At 37.7% G+C, this 17054-nt stretch overlaps 1 long non-coding RNA gene across 1 annotated transcript; it reads left to right on the forward strand.

The window, feature by feature from the left end:
• Positions 1-1021: 1021 nt before the first annotated feature.
• On the forward strand, positions 1022-16543 carry LOC125140141. The gene is made up of 3 exons (XR_007139382.1): positions 1022-1329; positions 12333-12506; positions 16530-16543. It is a non-coding gene; the product is annotated as an uncharacterized LOC125140141 (long non-coding RNA).
• The last annotated feature ends 511 nt before the right edge of the window (positions 16544-17054 follow it).

The raw sequence follows: 17054 nt of genomic DNA on the forward strand, positions 1-17054 counted from the left end.
TGAAATAAGAGAACTGGGATCAATAGACTGTGACTCCTACAAAGTGGTGTTGATCTTTGACGGTCTGGATGAGTGTCGACTTCCTCTAAATTTCCAGAAGAATGAGATATTGTGTGATGTGACAGAGTCAGCCTCAGTGGATGTGCTGCTGACAAACCTCATCAAGGGGAATCTGCTTCCCTCTGCTCTCCTCTGGATAACCACAAGACCAGGAGCAGCCAATCAGATCCCTCCTGAGTGTGTAGACCAGGTAACAGAGGTACGAGGCTTCAGTGATCCTCAGAAAGAGGAGTACTTCAGGAGGAGGATCAGTGATCAGAGCCTGGCCAATAAAATCATCACTCACCTGAAGTCTTCAAGAAGCCTCTACATCATGTGTCACATCCCAGTCTTCTGCTGGATCTCAGCCACTGTTCTAGAGAGAATGTTGGGTAAAGCAAAGTGTGGAGAGATCCCCAAGACTCTGACTCAAATGTTCACACACTTCCTGATCTTTCAGATCAAACACAAGGACCAAAAGTACCATCAGAAATGTGACCCTGATCCAAAGCAGACCAGAGACAGTATCATGGCACTGGGAAAACTGGCTTTCCAGCAGCTGGAGAAAGGAAACCTGATCTTCTATGAGGAAGACCTGAGAAAATGTGGAATTGATGTCAGAGAAGTGTCAGTGTACTCAGGAGTGTGTACCCAGATCTTCAGGGAGGAGTTTGGGCTTCACCTGGGGAAGGTGTTCAGCTTCGTACATCTGAGTGTTCAGGAGTTTCTGGCTGCTTTATACACATTTCTCTCCTTCATCAGCAGAAATGTAACAGAACATCAAACCTCTGATCTGTCTGATCTTTTCAGGAAGTCAAACATGTCTGATCTCCTCAGGAGTTCAGTGGACAAGGCCTTACAGAGTGAGAATGGACACCTGGACCTGTTCCTCCGCTTCCTTCTGGGTCTCTCACTGGAGACCAATCAAACTCTCTTACGAGACTTAATGCCACAGACAGGAAGCAGATCTCACAGCAAACAGGAAACAGTGGAGTACATCAAGGAGAAGATCAGGGAGAATCCATCTCCAGAGACATCCATCAATCTGTTCCACTGTCTGAATGAACTGAATGATGATTCTCTAGTGCAGGAAGTACAAACTTACCTGAATAGAGAAGGTGACAGTCCTCTCAGAGGAACCAGTCTCTCTCCTGCTCAGTGGTCAGCTCTGGTGTTTGTGTTACTGACCTCAGAACAGGAGCTGGATGTGTTTGATTTGAGGAAATATGATCCATCACATGAATGTCTTCTGAAGCTGCTGCCAGTGGTCAAAGCCTCCAGAAAAGCTTTGTGAGTATTTTTATTTATAACTGTATTACTGCATGGTTTATTATTTTAATGTAACACTGAACTGCACTGTTTGTATTAATGTGTGTTAATAGTTCCTCTAATCATCTTTACACAAACCTCTGGTACTTTTACAGAAGATTGTTTCACTTTTTACACTAACATGTTATATCTGAACTGAGGGCTGGGCCACATGGACAAAATCTTATAACATCATATGAGGCATTTTATGAATAATGTGTCACAGGTGAGTGTAGTGTCGTGACCGCGGTTATTAAAAAGTCCTGTTTTGTTCTACTTGGAGCTCGACAAAGACACCAAACTGTTAATGACCACATTCTTGTTCTTGGATCGTAATTTTTGTTCATCTGTTGTATAGAATCTGAATTATTGACACAGTTTTTTGTCTGGTTCACTGCATCAGAAGATGGTGGATGTGGTAAAAACAGACGGTGAACACAAAGACGGTCGCACGTGACGGTCGGTCAGGTTTATCACCGTTACTGTTGAAGAGACGTCAGGTTTCGTTCTTTCGAACTTTTCTGTGTATTTTGGAGATTTTAAGCTGTGGACTGTGTTTGTATTTATAAGCAGCTGTAGTGAATCTATATTTTTGTTGTACAACGTTAATAACAGACTGGTTTTGTTCTCTGTTCATCATTATGTACTGATAAAATATTACACATTGGGCTAAAGGTTTACAGACTCTGAGGTCTGATATCACTTGAGCTCTATTGGACTGGGAACAAAATACTGAATTGTACCATACTGGAATGAATGGAGGTGGATTTTCTTTATTGTATTAAATATGGTCTTGTATTCAGCTTAAGTTGAGTTTTATAACTGAGTTACAGAGGTGAATTAGTTGCTAACTTCTTTTGTCTAGTCTTGGGTTAAAGCACTGCCTTGGAAGGTGTATTGTGATTGTATCTGACACATTATTTTTTTTAATACTGGGGCTAAAGTGTGTTCCATAAGAAAAAAAATGTAAATCATAATCAAGAATTGTTTATCTAAACTTTCTCTTTAGTTTGGATGTGTTTGGATGTATGTGAACACTCCTTTTTCTGTAATAAAATGCACTGTATCTGCAGTGTTGGTTGTAGAAACTTGAACACAGATCAGAGTGTAGTGTTTGTAGGCTGCTCGCTCTCACATGTGTGTGTTATGTACATGACCTAATGGTCTTATAATAAATTGTAGCTGAGAGATTGTGGAGTGCAGAAAGACGTCCCTGCTCCTGTAAATGTGCTGATGTGGTGTCCTGTCCTCTGATTTGTGTGTGTGACACAAACACACTGACATTTCTGTTACATCTTCAACTTTAGCTGGATTATGGCTGTGTTTGTGTGTTTGAGATCAGTGTTCTGATATTTCATCATTTCTCTTCCAGTCTGTGTTGGTGTAATCTGACAGAGGAAAGCTGTAGAGTTCTGTCCTCAGTTCTCAGCTCAAACTCCTCCAGTCTGAGAGAACTGAACCTGAGTGGCAATGAACTGCAGGATTCAGGAGTGAAGCTGCTCTCTGATGGACTGAAGGATCCACACTGTACACTGGAGATACTGAAGTACACACACACACACACACACACACACACACACACACACACACACACACACACACACACACACACACACACACACACACACACACACACACACACTCAATCACACACACACACACACACACACACACACACACACACACACACACACACACACACACACACACACACACACACACACACACACACACACACACACACACCTCTTTACATTTTGAGAAATAATTCTAATCATCACATCTTTATTTCTATAGAACTTTTTAAACACAAATCTTTACAATAGAATATATATATATTAAATGTGATAAAATGTGTTAAATAACAGCAGCACAATATTAAAGTCATTAGATATGAAAAATCAAGCAGAAAATAGAACATTGAGAAGATCATTAAGAGATAAAAAGCTCTGATAAACTTTCATCCCAGTGCCTTACCCAGTCTCACGGCAGGTCGTCACATAGGTTACGAAATGTAATCTATTTGATACGTGTTTGTGGAGACGGATCTCCCTTTTTTTGTTTCAGTCAGCACGGACTTTCGATGGTAAACTTATACCTGTAAACAGGGCTTGATACTGTGGCATAAGTTTACCATTTGTTAACTTTATTATTCCTTATATTTATTAAAGTTTAATGATTTATAGCATTTATTGGCAATATTAAGTGTAAATAGTTATAAGCTATTGGTACTTATAGATAGTAGCAGATATTATTTGTACCTCAGTATTGTTGTGTATTAAACATTATGTACATCTAACAGAGTGTAAATCATTACATTTATAAACAATATTAAAAGGATGATAACTTATTGAGAATGAACCCAGGTCTCTGGTGACAAAGCACATACAGTAGTACACTCTCAACACCTCACACCACCGGGACACTGTTTGTGCTACAGTTTCATGCAGTCACTGTTTTATGCACGACTAGGAATATATTTCATTATTTTATCCAATAAACTAGTGCAGAGATTTCTCACATTATTAAAGCTATAAGTTAGCAAACATCAGTATGGCATTTTTTTTTATAACATTTATTAAATAAAGGCTTATTGAGTTTAATAAAATTAAGATTGTTCCACTTTGTAAAATTTTATAACAGACTGAATAAATAAATTCACATGGCATCGTTTTTTAAATAATTTCATAATTCTCTCTCTCTCTCTCTCTCTCTCTCTCTCTCTCTCTCTCTTTCTCTCTCGTCACCCAGCATTTCAACATTTTTTCGTTTTTGGTTTTTCGTTTTTTTATTATTGACCATTTAATAATTATAAATGACAGAGGTCTGGATCTCTGTGTCCTCATAACTTACTACGGCCATAAATAGGACATCAAATGAGTAAAAAGTACACAGACTATTTAAACCCCATTTGTGAAAGTTTCAAGTATATAAATATTGTAACAGGGAGGGCTTCCGGGTGACGCCATGTTGACAGCAGCTTGAGGGAATCGCTCCGTCCAAAAGTTTAATAATTTCCTAATAAAACCAGTATAATACTCGGCGACCATTAACAAATGTGACATGTCGACAACTAGAGGTAGAGGACAATCTAAACAGGATTCAGTAAAGGAAAAAGGCGAAAACTTGAAGCAGCTAACTCTGATGCAAGCACAGAGTGCGCAATCGGATGCTAACATGCGGGATTCTGAGTCAAAAATTCTGGCAGAGCTCGAGAAGCTGAGGAAAGACAATCAAGATGAACACACTCAGACTCAGCTATCTTTAACGCGGCTGGAAACGTCGTTCGGGGAACTGAAAGGAGAGTTTACTGAACTACAAAAGAGAACCGTGGAGGCGGAGGACCGTATCAGTGCTAATGAAGACACGGCCAGGCATCATGAGCGGGCCCTCCGCTACTTACTGCATCGAGAGATGGATTTGAATGCACGATGTGAAAACATGCAAAATTGTTTAAGGCGAAACAATCTGAGAATTTATAAAGTGGCTGAAGGGTGCGAGGGAAGAGATGTTAAGCGGTTTGTACATGATTTGCTTAACTCTGTTCTTCAGCTTCCCCCTGATCTTAACATCGTCATTGAAAGGGCGCTTACTGCTAAGCCCAAAAACGCTGATGCTGCCCCTCGTTCGCTGGTCGTTAGGTTTCTAGACTTTTCAGTGAAAGAAACCATACTGAGATAGGCCTGGGAACAGAAAAAAGTCATGTACGAAGGAAAACAGACCTACTTTGATCATGACTTATCTCCCGAGCTGCAGGAGAAAAGGGCGCTGGTGCAGTTAAGCAGCTAAAGATGAAGAACACGAGGGCAAAGTGTGTTTTTCCGGCACTTGAGAAGTTGGGGGTGCACGCCCGAGTGGATGAGAGAGAGCGACTGGAGATGGAGCTGTGCCAAGACGAGTGGAATACAGCGGGAAGGAGACCCATTGGAGGACCAGCGACACTTACCAACGCCGAAATTAAAGCCTTATTTTAACAAGGATAACTAATTTGTATATTCGCCGAGTACATCTATCCAGTTAAACTAGTATAGTTAGGAGGGGGGGGGGACATTCTCAATATGGACGAGACGCGAGAACCACTCTAAGTGGAGGACCACCTATCAACAGCCCAGTCGCTAACGAAGCGCTCTGGGAGCGACAGCGATACCGCACACGACGTGTTTTTGTTTGTTTTTTTTTCCCCGCGGAGGTCCAGTCACCAGCCTCCGTCCAAGATACATCAGGGACCGGGTCATTCAGGTTTGAGTTAAAAGATTCACGTTTTGATCCAGTCGGGTATGTGGAAGCCTACATTGTTCAACTTGTTATTCATGTGTTCATTTGTAAATGTTTTTTTTTTGTCCTGAGACGTTTGATGGGCCATATTGTTATTTTTAGTAATGACTCCTCTTACAGTGATGTCTGTGAGATTCAAGAAAGGGCTATAGCAGTTGAATATACAACAGAATAACAGATGTATAGCTTAATATGTGTTACGTATAATGTTAAAGGCTTAGGTAGTCCAATTAAAAGAAAAAAGGTGCTGAATCAACTGAAAAAGTTTAACTGTGCCATAGCAATGCTACAGGAAACACATCTGTCTGACAGGGAGCACATGAAGCTGAGGAGAGAGTGTGTAGATCAGCAATATAGCTCCTCGGATCAAAGTGGGAGGAAAAGGGGAGTTGCTATCCTTTTTAGCAAATCAGTGTATTTTTGCCACGAGAAAACCTTTACTGATAAGGATGGGAGATTTCTGATGCTTATTGGGTGTATAGGGGGCACTAAAATTACTTTAGTGAATTTATATGCCTCAAATGAGGATTGTCCAATTTTCTTTAAAAATATTGCACTCTTGACAGCAGACAAGGCTGAAGGGACTGTTCTTATAGGGGGGGACTTTAACTGTGTTTTGAGAGCATCTATAGATAGACTCCCTGCTGACCTCGGTCCAAAGACTAGGAAATCTTTAACTCTCTGTGCACTGATGGACGAGTTGGGTTTGATAGATGTTTGGCGTCGCCTGCATCCCAAGGAAAAAGATTTCACTTTTTTTTTAAATGTACACGGTAGTCACTCTAGATTAGATATGTTTTTGATGACAGGTGTGGATTCTTATAGAATGACCCAATGTAATATTGAAGCGATTACCATCTCAGATCACGCTCCAGTCTCTTTGACGTTAAAGTTGAGTCCAAATAATAATTTTAAAAACTGGAGAGCAAATGTATCTATTCTAAATACCGAAGAGATTCAACAACAAATTAGGAAAGGGTTATTAGTGTATATTCAGTTTAATGACAATGAGACCTGAGAGGAAACATTATTGTGATTTCATCAAGATTAAAGCGAGAGAGGCTTGCAGAACAATTAGGATTGGAAAATAAAATTAGACAGTTAGAGAAAGATTACCATACAGTACAAAATAGTGACACGTTTAATAGGTTTAATATGTCTTACTAAATTGACTGAGGAGGAAGCCGATCTATTGACACGCCCAATTACAAGAGAGGAAATAAAAAATAGTATTTTAAAACTTAAAAATAATAAATCTCCAGGAGTGGACGGCCTCCCAGGCGAATACTATAAAATGTTCTGGATAAAGTGATACCTCTTCTGGATAAAGTTTATAATTATGCACTCTCAGAGCGGGATCCTCCTCAGTCATGGTCTGAAGCGATTATTAGTGTCATTTATAAAGATGGTAAGGATCCTACTTTGTGCTCGTCTTATCGCCCCATCAGTCTCCTCTGCGTGGATTTAAAGATACTGACTGGCATCATTGTAAACAGAATGCCAAAATATATGAGAAAACTTCTGAAACCCGATCAGACTGGCTTTATCGCCAGTAGACAGGGGACCGACAATGTTCGAAGAGCTTTAAATCTCCAAATAGTGGCTCAGAAAAGGAATACCCCATCAATGCTTCTCAGCTTGGATGCTGAGAAGGCTTTTGATCGGGTGGACTGGGGTTTCCTACAACAGGCATTGAGGCACATGGGCTTCAGTGAGACGTTTATAGAGTGGATCCAAACTTTCTATAAAAATCCAAAGTCACGAGTAAGGGTCAATGGGCACTGCTCAAATTTTTTCCCATTGGGACGCGGTACTAGGCAGGGTGAGCTTCTTTCACCCTCTCTATAAGCTTTGAGTATAGAACCGTTAGCTGAACTGATTAGATCCAACCCTCTTATATAAGGAATAAGAGATGAATCCAATGTTCAACATAAATTGTCACTTTTCGCTGATGACATTTTATTATTTCTGGAAAACCCTATTACTTCTGTCCCAGCTTTGCTTCACTGTCTTAAGGAATACAGTATGGTATCAGGTTATAAAATTAATACAAACAAATCCGAAGCCTTAATGATTGTGGGGACTTGGCCATTGCAGCTGGATAATCTTGTTTCATTTAGACACTCCAAGCAGGGGGTTAATCTTGGAGAAATTCTTACCCCCAGGACTAAGCAGTTGTTTTCATCTAATTATGATAAATTGTTAAAGGAAATCAGATCTGATTTAAACAGATGGGATGTACTACCGCTTTGTCTTTTGGGTAGAATTGAATGTATAAGAATGAATATTCTCCAAGATTATTATTTCTATTCCAAAACCTACCTGTTGTTATACCACAATCTATTATTAAATGTTTAGAGAAACTATTGTCAAACTTTATATGGCAGAACAAAAGACCAAGAGGGCGCCTTAAAATTTTAATGTCGTCTAAGGAAAATGGGGGCTTAAATCTACCAAACCTCAAGTTGTATTATTGGGCTGCCCAAATAAAAGCCGTGGTGGCATGGATCATCCAGGATCCGGAGTCACAGTGGGTATCTATGGAGGAATACTCAGTGCCGGGAATCTCTCTTTCTCAGCTCCCATTTCTCAATCTGCAGTCTCAGAAAAAAATAAAAATTTCGAATTTATGGGTTAAACACACTTTAAAGATTTGGAATAAGGTCCAAAAGCTGCTGAAGGGAAAGACTGCTTTATCTCGAGCTATAGAAATATTGAGTTCCTCCCATCCTTGTCAGACGGTAGCGGTTTCCGGGGATGGGCTGAGAGAGGTCTCCTCACAGTGAATCAATTGTTTGATGGGAATGTATTTAAATCCTTTGCCCAACTAAGAGCGAAATTTAAGTTACCCTCAAGTGATCTATATAAATATTTTCAAATAAGGAGCTATGTCACAAAACATAATGATTGGGAACTGATAAGATTTAAGCCTACAAATATAGAGAAACATTTTATTAATTTGATTGAAAATGGTGGTGTAATGAAAAAACAATTGTCCTTGTTGTACAAAAAATTGTTGATTGACATGTCAGATAATACACAACATATAAAACAACAATGGGAAATGGAAATGAATGTTACCTTGGATGACGATGTTTGGGTTAATATTTGTTCTGGATGTCATAAGGGTGTGGGCAGTCAGATTTGAAGGGAATTTGAGTGGAAGACGAAAATCTGATTTTTCAGGACTCCGTTGAAATCTTTCCTCACCATGAATAGTATGAGTGACAAATGTTGGAGGAAATGTGGATTGGTCGGTGATCAAACTCGTATCTTTTGGGACTGCCCCATCATACATTGCTTTTGGAGGGACATTAAGGGCATTGTGGACAATCTACTAAAAGTGAACATATCTTTTGACTCTTTAACTTTTTTATTGGACATCTTTCCAGACAAACTTTCACAAGATCAAGCATTTCTTCTCCATCTTTTTTTAATGACGGCTAGGAAAACGATAACAATCTGTTGGCTAAAGCCTGAGCCACCTACTGTTAAGCAATGGACACAAAAGTTAAAACAAGTTTACTTAATGGAACGGTTGACAGCACAACTACAATTAAAAGTCACAGCTTTTGAAAGAAGATGGAGTCCAGACTTTCTGAAATAGGACACAATCTATGCCTTAATATGTATATGTTATGAAGGCAAATAATGTATGAAGCCCACTCTCAGGACAATGTTCATGTGTTTTTGTTTTTATTTTTGTTTTGTCATAATAAAGTTCAAAACAATAAATATTGTAACAGCGAGTACTGAAATATATATAATGGTCATGGTTTTAGATGTACAGAATAACGTCTGCACAGGAGTTCACAAAGATTTATATACGACTAAAGTATATAAGGTGAGAGAATTAAAGAGACCATGCATGTTACTGGCTTCAGTATACGTGACAGAGAATTACACACGACTGAACTCTATTGGTCGTGTTTTCAGCGTTGGAGAATGTGATGTGCCGAGAAATCGCAGGATCTTTTTCTCTGTGATGCACATTCTTACTTCTCACATCTGTACACAGATGTTCATGTCATATTTTTATCCTGATATTAGAACCTTGTGTTCAGGTGGACACTTTATTTCTCACTGATGGAAACACCTCAATTCACTATCAGAGAAATAAATCAAACACTTCATCATTTCTCTTCCAGTCTGTGTCTCTGTAATCTGACAGAGGAAAGCTGTAGAGTTCTGTCCTCAGTTCTCAGCTCAAACTCCTCCAGTCTGAGAGAACTGAACCTGAGTGGCAATGAACTGCAGGATTCAGGAGTGAAGCTGCTCTCTGATGGACTGAAGGATCCACACTGTACACTGGAGATACTGAGGTACACACACACACGCTCACTCACACACACACACATTCATACACACATACACACATACACATACAAACACACACACACACACACACACACACACACACACACACACACACACACACACACACACACACACACACACACACACACCTTTACATTTTGAGAAATAATTCTAATCATCACATCTTTATTTCTATAGAACTTTTTAAACACAAATCTTTACAATAGTATATATATATATATATTAAATATGATAAAATATGTTAAATAACAGCAGCACAATATTAAAGTCATTAGACATGAAAATAGAACATTGAGAAGATCATTAAGAGATAAAAAGCTCTGATAAACTTTCATCCCAGTGCCTAACCCAGTCTCACGGCAGGTCGTCACATAGGTTACGAAATGTAATCTATTTGATACGTGTTTGTGGAGACGGATCTCCCTTTTTTTTGTGTCAGTCAGCACGGACTTTCGATGGTAAACTTATACCTGCAAACAGGGCTTGATACTGTGGCATAAGTTTACCATTTGTTAACTTTATTATTCCTTATATTTATTAAAGTTTAATGATTTATAGCATTTATTGGCAATATTAAGTGTAAATAGTTATAAGCTATTGGTACTTATAAATAGTAGCAGATATTATTTGTACCTCAGTATTGTTGTGTATTAAACATTATGTACTTCTAACAGAGTGTAAATCATTACATTTATAAACAATATTAAAGGATGATAACTTATTGAGAATGAACCCAGGTCTCTGGTGACAAAGCTGCACATACAGTAGTACACACTCAACACCTCACACCACTGGGACACTGTTTGTGCTACAGTTTCATGCAGTCACTGTTTTATGCACGACGAGGAATATATTACATTATTTTATCCAATAAACTAGTGCAGAGATTTCTCACATTATTAAAGCTATAAGTTAGTAAACATCAGTACGGCATTTTTTATAACATTTATTAAATAAAGGCTTATTGAGTTTAATAAAATTAAGATTGTTCCATTTTGAAAAGTTTTATAACAGACTGAAGAGGAGCGTAGAATGTGAGAGGTTACAACATGAAGCATTAATTATCCTCTAAATAAATTCACATCGTTTTTTAAATAATTTCATAATTCTCTCTCTCTCTCTCTCTCTCTCTCTCTCTCTCTCTCTCTCTCTCTCTCTTTCTTTCTCTCTATCTCTCTCTCTCTCTCTCTCTCGTCACCCGGCATTTCAAAATTTTTTTGTTTTTGGGAGTTTATTATTGACCATTTAATAATTAAAAATGACAGAGGTCTGGATCTCTGTGTCCTCATAACTTACTACGGCCATAAATAGGACATCGAATGAGTAAAACGTACACAGACTATTTAAACCCCATTTGTGAAAGTTTCAAGTATATAAATATTGTAACAGCGAGTACTGAATATATATATATACAGTACAGACCAAAAGTTTGGACACCTTCTCATTCAAAGAGTTTTCTTTATTTTCATGACTATGAACATTGTAGATTCACACTGAAGGCATCAAAACTATGAATGAACACGTGTGGAATTATATACGTACATAGAAAAAAGTGTGAAACAACTGAAAATATGTCATATTCTAGGTTCTTCAAAGTAGCCACCTTTTGCTCTGATTACTGCTTTGCACACTCTTGGCATTCTCTTGATGAGCTTCAAGAGGTCGTCACCTGAAATGGTCTTCCAACAGTCTTGAAGGAGTTCCCATAGATGCTTAGCACTTGTTGGCCCTTTTGCCTTCACTCTGAGGTCCAGCTCACCCCAGACCATCTCGATTGGGTTCAGGTCCGGTGACGGTGGAGGCCAGGTCATCTGGTGCAGCACCCCATCACTCTCCTTCATGGTCAAATAGCCCTTACACAGCCTGGAGGTGTGTTTGGGGTCATTGTCCTGTTGAAAAGGTGGTGTGTCCAAACTTTTGGTACTGTATATATATATATTATATATACAGTATATATATAATAATATAATATATATATAATATATATATAAAATGGTCATGGTTTTAGATATACAGAATAACATCTGCACAGGAGGTCACAAAGTTTTATAAAGACTAAAGTATATAATGTGAGAGAATTAAAGAGACCAAGCATGTTACTGGCTTCAGTATACGTGACAGAGAATTACACACGACTGAACTCTATTGGTCGTGTTTTCAGCGCTAGAGAATGTGATGTGGTGAGAAATCGCAGGATCTTTTTCTCTGTGATGCACATTCTTACTTGTCACATCTGTACACAGATGTTCATGTTATATTTTTTCCTGATATTAGAACCTTGTGTTCAGGTGGACACTTTATTTCTCACTGATGGAAACACCTCAATTCACTATCAGAGAAATAAATCAAACACTTCATCATTTCTCTTCCAGTCTGTGTGTGTGTAATCTGACAGAGGAAAGCTGTAGAGTTCTGTCCTCAGTTCTCAGCTCAAACTCCTCCAGTCTGAGAGACCTGAACCTGAGTGGCAATGAACTGCAGGATTCAGGAGTGAAGCTGCTCTCTGATGGACTGAAGGATCCACACTGTACACTGGAGATACTGAGGTACACACACACACACACACACACACACACACACACACACACGCACGCACACCACTCACACACACACTCACTCACTCACACACAAACATACATACATACACCCACATACACACAAACACACACACACACACAGTTTTAATAAACACTACAACATCCAGTTCTCCTCTGTGGTAACTGTAGTAATCTGATATATTGTCATTGTTGTGTGTGTGAGATGGAGAGTAAATGTACTGTATATAAAGATTTTGTGTAGTTCATGTTTTCAATACTAAAACTGTGTTAATTGTGAGAAGGTTTTCTTTCTTGCAGGATGTGTAGCTGCAGTATTACAGATGAAGGTTGTGCTGCTCTGGCTTCAGCTCTGAGGTCAAACTCCTCATCACACCTGAGAGAACTGAATCTGTTCAATAATAATCCAGGAGAATCAGGAGTGAAGCTGCTCTCTGATCTACTGAAGGATCCACAGTGTAAACTGAAGACAATAGAGTGAGTTTCTGACTTACTGTCTCTTTACTGTATGATATTGAGTGATATTCACTGTGTGCTGTAAAATGTCACATCTAATGTGTGTATTTATGCTTCTGTTGTTCATAAGTAATGTGTTTAAATGTGTCTGTAATTCTGTCCTGTTGTGTTTTTCAGCTTTAAGGGTAAAACACTCACCAGGTCTGGTGTATGACAGGAGTCTCTCCTCAGACCTTTTTTCCAGGATAAAGCAGTTATGGTGGTGAAGCGTTAGAACACGTCCCACATTTCCAGCAGTTTGGGAGTCGAATCATTTATATTCAGATGTAGAAGATCCATAACAATAACTGTGACTGATCACAGAAAAAAAAAAAAAAAAAAACTTATGATACTCAAACTTGTTTCTTCATTTCTGATTTTGTCTATAAAGTTTTCTTCATTTCTTGTAAATAAAAGAAAGTCAATTCTTGTCCTGCATACATCACTATATTCCTTCTCGAAAATTAGTTTCTTCCTCTGTTTCTCTCTCTCCACACGTCTATCACGTTGTTTTCACTCACTTTAGTTCTTTACTCTCTGTATCTGATTTAAAAACCATCCCATCTGCCATATAGAGTTTACTGAAAACTCTGTTAAAGTCCTCCATCATTATTATTTCTTTATACGTCTTTAAAACACTTCTTAAAGGATTAAATAATTGAAATTAAAAAAATGTCTTTATAGACCAGTTTTACTCATTTTAAAAATATTCTCCCTTATCAGTAAAGCCTCTCCTCTCCTCCACTTCACATCTCCATTATTATACAAAATCCCTCTGTCAGGATCTGGCCCGGACTTTGGCCATATGCCTTTTGTTTACGTTCTGTACGAATGCATAAAAGTAATTAATTTATTAATTAGTTAGTTAGTTAGTTAATTAGTTAGTTAATTAGTTAGTTGGTTAATTAGTTAATTAGTTAATTAATTGCTTGCTTGCTTGATTAATTAATTAATAATAACAACTTACAATATAATCACCTAGAAATGAAGTATATAAAAAAACAAAGAAAATAAAAGATGAAATATAGGATATGAACTGAGATGTTTTTTATCAATGCTGGTCTCTTTTAACTGAAATAACAACCCAATGCTGTTAAACAGTAATGTAACTCTGAACCGCCTCTAAACATGAAATGTGTATACATCTGGTAAAGGAAAACAAGATCAACAGAGGATAAACAGTATAATTTAATTAAGTATAATTAAAATAAGGCAGACCTGAAAAAAGATGCAGTCCAAAATGTACAAACACAAACTAGTAAAGCAAAACAAACATTCACTAGATTGTTTTTTTGGTGATTTTATATTTTTTAAAATATATAAGAAAAAAGGACCGAAAGCAGATCTTAAGAAATTTAGACCGATCACAATGCTGAAAACAGATTTTAAAATATTATAAGGTTTTAGCAAATAGACTCAAAAATATATTAGAGAAAATCATAACTACCACGCAGGTGAATGCGGTAGAATAAAGAGACAAAGCCGACAGTATGCAGTTTGAGGGATGAGATAACATACATGACAGAAAAGAAGAAGTGTGGATACCTTATAAGTATTGATTTTGAAAAGGCCTTTGATAGGTTGAACACACATATATGCAGAACGTTTTGAGAGATTTTGGGTTTGAGGAGAATTTTAGAAACTGCATTAAAATATTTTATTCTCGGATGTTAACCTACATTTGAGATCTCCAAACTGCATGCAGCACTTTATTCCGATAGAGGCGGGGCAGAGTTATTAGGTTTGACTGACAGTTTGAGGAGCCAATGTAGTTTCAAGATTTAGTCATAAGCTCTCTTAGACACTTTTCATTGCTTAAATGTTTCTAAAAACCCACCTTTAGAGGTAAAGGATTAGGATAAAGATGACCGCATTGATGACCCAAATGACTAGTGATGGGAAGTTCGGCTCTTTTCCGTGAACCGGTTCTTTCGGACAGTGTGATTTAATGAACCAGTTCAAAAATCCAGTTCACCAGTTCTTTTACGTCCTGACGTAATGATGTCATTCACAATGATGTAATGACGCAAATTCTATCATCCCGCTGCCAGCAGATATTGATACAATCAATTTAACACAACAGCATTTACATTATATCATTAATGAAACACAGACTGGATTTATGAAAGGTCGTCATATTAGTTGTAATACTCGACTTGTTCTGGATCTTACTGATTACAGAGATGAAATCAAGTCTGATGCAATTATCTTATTACTCGATTTTTATAAGGCCTTTGATATTGTAAAGCATCAATTCCTTATAGACTCTTTAGGGGCTTTGGGATTTCCTTCTAAACTCATAAATATTGTTCAAATGCTGTACAAAGAAATAGTTGTATAATTTTAAATTCACGTACATCACCAAGGTTTCCTGTCCCTCGCGGAATACGTCAAGGTTGCTTTTTGACCCCTTTTTATTTTGATTTGTTGTTGAAACATTATCCATAGATTTTTGCACAATAATAACTTTGCTGGCCTTGATATCTTTAACAGAGAGATTTGAATCTCACAGTTAGCAGATGATACTACTCTATTTTTGAAGGATAAAGAGCAGGTTTCTCCAGTTTTAACTACAATCAATGCCTTCTCTGATGCTTCTGGGCTCTAAATGGTTTAATAAAAACATAATTTTTGTTGCTGATCTATTCAACTCTACTGGTGATTTATTATCTTATGAAAGCTTTATGAATATCCATCATTGTCCCGTTCCATTTAAAGAATTTAACTCTGTTACAAAGGCAATTCCTGATGGATTAATATGTCGAATGAAAGCTTCCCTTACTCATGAGTCATGCACTTTCACAGTTATTTTTGGGAGGTGTCTCACTTTGCAGTAAAGATTGTAATAATAAATGTATATAAACTTTTTCAATCTCGAAATGGATGGATGGAATTTATTTATTTGTATTATTTTTGCATTATATATATATATATATATATATATATATATATATATACATATATATATATATATATCACAGGCTTTTAACAGTACCAAGACATTACGTTACTGCCACCTGCTGGACAGACATAAATAGATCTCACCATACAACATTCCCCCCACGCTTAAGTCAAAAACTTTCTTGTTCAAAAGTAGGCAGTACATTTTTCACCTTCAATAGTCATTTAAATAAAGTGCATTACCCATCACCAATTCAACAATAAAGTTCACAAAGTTCAGAGGCTCTTTTTTTGTCTCTCTCTTAAATGCTCTCTTAAATGTTTGTGTGTGTGTGTGTGTGTGTGTGTGTGTGTGTGTGTGTGTGTGTGTGTGTGTGTGTGTGTGTGTATGAGAGAGAGAGAGAGAGAAACGAGTGTGTGCTGAGGGAACATATCAGCTGCTATAATTGATTTGTCTGGATATTTCATAGACATTTAAGGCAATTTTAAATCTGTTTTGTCTTCAGTTTTTTCTGTTTCTTTGTGTGTGTAGGTTGGTTTATGGTGTGTGTGTGTGTGTGTGTGTGTGTGTGTGTGTGTGTGTGTGTGTGTGTGTGTGTGTGTGTGAGTCTGTGTGAGTCTGTGTGTGTGTGCTTCGCTTAGATTTTTATGGACTGCAGATAGCTTATTTTTGAGCCGCAGACAGAAAATGGCTAAACAGATAGAGCAAAGAAGAAAGAGAGAGAGAGAGAGAGAGAGAGAGAGAGAGAGAGAGAGAGAGAGAGAGAGAGAGAGAGAGAGAGAGAGAAAGAGAGAGAGATTTGATTGTCAGTTACCATAGTTACATATACCATAGTTACATATACCATAGCAACAGTTACCATAGCAACAGTTACCATAGCAACAGTCACCATAGTAACTTACTCTGTGAACCTAACCTGGTCGGGAGCAGGTTTTCTTCGGTAAACCCGGAGTTTCTTTCGGTCTCTTGACATGTGTGACTGTTATGACTGTTTATGTTTATGCTGTGTGTCGAACAAGTGCAGTGTTGTGTAAAAGCTGGTACATTTGCTAAAGCTAAATGTACCACAGTTTATTGCTAAAGCTAAATGTACCACGGAAGGTTACTGTTAAAGCTAAATTTACCACAGAAAGTTATTGTTA

Source organism: Tachysurus fulvidraco, chromosome 24, assembly GCF_022655615.1.
Source record: "Tachysurus fulvidraco isolate hzauxx_2018 chromosome 24, HZAU_PFXX_2.0, whole genome shotgun sequence".
NCBI lineage: Eukaryota > Metazoa > Chordata > Actinopteri > Siluriformes > Bagridae > Tachysurus > Tachysurus fulvidraco.